This window comes from Anneissia japonica, unplaced genomic scaffold, assembly GCF_011630105.1.
Source record: "Anneissia japonica isolate Jap-2015-1 unplaced genomic scaffold, ASM1163010v1 scaffold64745_len4793_cov151, whole genome shotgun sequence".
NCBI classification, from domain to species: domain Eukaryota; kingdom Metazoa; phylum Echinodermata; class Crinoidea; order Comatulida; family Comatulidae; genus Anneissia; species Anneissia japonica.
The window spans coordinates 1-4,806 of record NW_022692938.1 but is presented as its reverse complement, the minus strand read 5'-3'; the positions used below and the strand labels follow the sequence as shown (position 1 = coordinate 4,806).

Here is a 4,806-nt window from a genome sequence, read left to right as displayed (position 1 = left end):
TTCTATTCAAGAAAGGCCCTTAGACATTGAGCCAACAAATGATGCCCAGTAACTACAGATTCATAGCTATATCAAGCCGGTGAGCAAACACCCCTTAAATGCAGTAATTATTTCAATTTATTTTAACAACTTTTCTTTCAGATGAAGTAGTGATCCCCCTATTTCATGATATTTTGAGGGAGTTGGCTGCCCAACTATGAGATGATTTTATACCAAGCAGCCTCTTCAACATCTGGAGAGGCAAAGCCTGGGAAGAAACATAAGACTATGTGTTGTATGAAGAAGACAAAGCATTCCTATATAATACATACTTTGTAATAAAACACTATTTTTATATAGTGCCAAGCAACACCAAGCTATCTCTAATCTTTTAGTATCCAAATAAATAAAACATGGCAGTTTACTTTTGCTTGTTTGTCTGCTAAAGCAATTTAACTTATCTAATGCAAGGTGGATTCAATGGTTAAAGAAGTATGATGCAATACTGATCTTAAGCAAGGTGCCTTCAAAACACTCTTTTTATATATAGTGCCTACTTGCAAATTTCTGCCAGCTCTTAATATCAGCATGACTAAGAATCTTAAACACCAAGCTATAACTCTACTCTCTTGGTATCCAAATAAATAAAACAAGGCAGTTTACATTTCCTTGTTTGTCTGTTAACTCAATAACTTATCTAAGGCCAAGTCAAAAAAAAAAAAAAGCATGTTTCTCGTCCCCGCCCACTGCCGTTTTTGGGGCCGCCTCCAATTTTTTGTTACTTATTATTTTTAAATTTCAGAAAAACAGATAAAAAATTAGCCCAAAAAACCCCATAAATACCCTATTTTCGGTAAATACATCGTGCACCAAAATCTTCATGGCCTATACATATTGTTCTCCAACATTCACTATGATAATTGTGAATTTTAATACCTGAAAAAGATGTCTAGTGGATGGCCTAGGCCAGGACCACATTCGTTGTGATGCGCGACCGCCCGCGTGATTCCAATCTCTCAGGCTGGCAATGATTAGTCGTACAAAATCGCAGATGCGAGCAAGGTTGTAGGCCTAGCCTTTGTTTAGGCCTCGATTATTATTGATAAAAAAAAACCCCTTCGGATGTCTAGGTGTTTTTGAATTCATTTTAGAAGAGCATATGCTCAAGGGTAAAAACCTTAAAGCCATGGTATGCGAGATCGATTGAAGAAAACGAATACGATGGTTTTCAGACTTCGTTGTTGAAAGCAGGATACTGAAAAGCATGCGCCATCGAAAATAGACAAAGCCACCAAGCACCACAGTATGCCATTCGCTCCATCTGGACAGAAAGCCTGCAATGTTAAAATGGTACAGTAGTTCAGGTAGGTAGAGTAAATTCAGTTCATTGTAAAGTGTATTATATTATTGAGGAATTGTAAATATTCAATATTAAACTGTCTTTAGATATTAAATTAATGTATGGTATGTATTCTATATACTCTAGTTTGTCCAAGATTGTGAACTGAATGAATAATTTGTTAATGTGTTCTATAGGACTTCAATACTGTACTTTGGCTTGCTTTTGTTAAAAGTAGGTACCGGCAAGGAAGTGTAAACTATGCAGGTTTTTAGTGGAATTTCCGGAAACTGGAATGATATTCATCTTTTTTAATTGAGTCTCTCTTGAAAACTATTGATCAAATATAAATTTTAAAAACTAAAAATCAGTACACATATTTTAAATTCAATCATTTCTATGCTCAGGTTAATAATTGTTATGTTACTAAAAAAAATGTGCAAGTTAATTTCCAAATTATTTTTAATGATTTTCAAAAAATTATTTTCAACGGAACAATATACTGTATCTGCCTTATAAGCTCCAAATACTGTATCTCCCTAGTGTGATTTTTAGATCTCTTGCTGTCCATTATGACATTGTGTCCATGCAGAATGATTTTCTTCACAGGTAAATTAGCAGTATTTGACAGATGAAGGTATTACAACAAGAAAAGGGTCACACCAGGTGATTAGCTATTTGTACCAGTTTTTAGACAATTATGGACTTGGAGAAAAGCACCTCATCCTGAACGCCAACAACATTATGATGAGATATCTCATGTGGCGAGTTAAAAAAATTGACTCAATACTTCTATTATGTCATTTCTGTGTGCTGGTCACACACAATTTTCACCAGACTGGTGCTTCGGTCTTGTAAAGCAACAGTACAGGAGGACTTTTGCTTCGTCTTTGCAGGACATTGCAAATGTAGTTTTTGATAGTTCAAGTAAAGGATCGAACATTCCCTGTTTTTGTTGGGAATTAAAATGTAAAATCATCTGTGCCATTTTATGCATGGGATGATTTTTCCAATCCACATTTTAGGCCATTAGTTGGTATAAAGTCACTGCATCACTTTAGGATTGACCAAAGTAAACCTAGGTTTATCTTTGTAAAAGAGTGGCATGATAGCGAAGAAAATTGAAATCAAACTGCTAAAGTCAGTGTTTCTAACTGGTATGCCTGATAAAATTCCACCACAAGGCTTAAGTGATGCAAGAAAAAAATATCTGTATGATGAAATCTGTGAATTCTGTAGGAAAGATACGAGAGACATTGTGTGCTAAGACCCTTAGTAAAAAGGGGAATTAAATGTTATTAAATTAAAAGTAAATATAATAGTGTTAATGCAGATCACTATTCTACCGCTGTCTCTTATACACATCTAGATGTGTATAAGAGACAGCCTATAATGAATAATGGACTAGTCCACATCGGGATTTATATACGAGATTTTGACAACCAATGGACTATTCCACTTGAATAAACAGGGGTTTTATTTCTGTTGCAACTTTCAATAACTTTATTAATATTTTATTTTTTGCATATCGTAAACAAATATTTTTCTATGGTTATGTTTATAATTATATATAAAAAAAACTTTGTTACTGGGTAATATGCATTTGGATGATGATTGAAATATTCATCGTTTTCAAAATATTTATTTTGCATTGTAATTGACCAAATCATTGCTACTAGGAAATGTGCGTTTTTAATGTTTTTTTACAATTTTACCATTATTATTCAATTTATATGTAAACATTTTAGTTATCCTATGGAATTGCCTTCATTTACCCTTGAAAGGTGACAACAGGCTCTTAAGTTTACTTTTTAAATTTTGTGTGTAGCATTATTATTTCCAAAGTTTTAGTCTTTTAAAATCAACGTTTTTGGTTTAATTTTACCATTTTTTGCCATTGATAAAATTGGCTTCTGAAGCAAATTCAGACTGCTGTAGATAAAAAAGTATTATTTGTGGACACCTGAAAAAAAATAGGGATATTATATGTACTAGATAGTGTGCAACCATTGGAATTCAGGCATGTAGTACGTCAATTTATTGATTTAGCAATGTTTGAAAACTGTCCGCAAGCTAATATTTGTTTATTCGCGGATTGTGAATATTGAGGTTTTTCAACATTTCAGACAATTATATCTCAAAAACTATTCATAGTATTGCCTTGATATTTTATATAGTTTATAAAAGTTTTGTTTGCAATAAAGTAATAAAAAAATGAATTGCGTAGCTCACATACTTTTGTCGTTACAGCATGCTGAAAACCATACGTTTTACACTTTTACGGCGTGCACGAAAATGCAGATATTAGAATGGCCATATCTCAGCAACCAACCACCCAAAAATAAAAATTTAAGTACCATTCTCTTAGTTTTCATGCCCTCTATCTGGTGAGATGAACAAATATGTTGTAAAAAAAACTTTTAAAAATTGTTGCCGGTACCTATTAAAAGGCACATATTTTTATTTCTTCACCTATTTTTCATTTTTTTTTATTTGTAGTGTGATGAATGTCTTAAATGGCGAGTATGCTATACTGCTAGAGTTCTAAAGGGTGAAAAGAGACAGTAGCTGGAGAGAGCATTGGAGCTGATATCTTATTCATATGGATCTTGCTTCCAGGATATTGAGGATGATGACATCTTCGACATAGTTTATGTTAACGACAAACTTACCTGCCAGATGTCGATTGAAGCACCGTACTACACTATTTTCACAGATGTCCTTTGCTTCTACTGTGGAAATGAGGATGACAATTTTGAAACAGCCAATCACTATCCTATTTGTCAGCATTGCAAGGGGCAGGGCATTTTATTATTCATATTGTGATTTTCCAGTTTAAAAATCAGTACACATATTTTAAATTCAATCATTTCTATGCTCAGGTTAATAATTGTTATGTTACTAAAAAAAATGTGCAAGTTAATTTCCAAATTATTTTTAATGATTTTCAAAAAATTATTTTCAACGGAACAATATACTGTATCTGCCTTATAAGCTCCAAATACTGTATCTCCCTAGTGTGATTTTTAGATCTCTTGCTGTCCATTATGACATTGTGTCCATGCAGAATGATTTTCTTCACAGGTAAATTAGCAGTATTTGACAGATGAAGGTATTACAACAAGATAAGCGTCAAACCAGGTGATTAGCTATTTGCACCAGTTTTTAGACAATTATGGACTTGGAGAAAAGCACTTCATCCTGAACGCCAACAACTCTATGATGAGATATCTCATGTGGCGAGTTAAAATGGACTCAATACTACAATTATGTCATTTCTGTGTGCTGGTCACACAAAATTTTTACTAGACTGGTGCTTCGGACTTGTGAAGCGACAATACAGGAGGACTTTTGCTTCGTCTTTGCAGGACATTGCAAATGTAGTTTTTGATAGTTCAAGTAAAGGATCGAACATTCCCTGTCTTTGTTGGGAATTAAAATGTAAAATCATCTGTGCCATTTTATGCATGGGATGATTTTTCCAATCC

General features: G+C 33.5%; 1 pseudogene; it reads left to right on the top strand.

The window, feature by feature from the left end:
* Window positions 1–1,949: 1,949 nt before the first annotated feature.
* Window positions 1,950–4,100, top strand: LOC117100568 (annotated as a pseudogene).
* The last annotated feature ends 706 nt before the right edge of the window (window positions 4,101–4,806 follow it).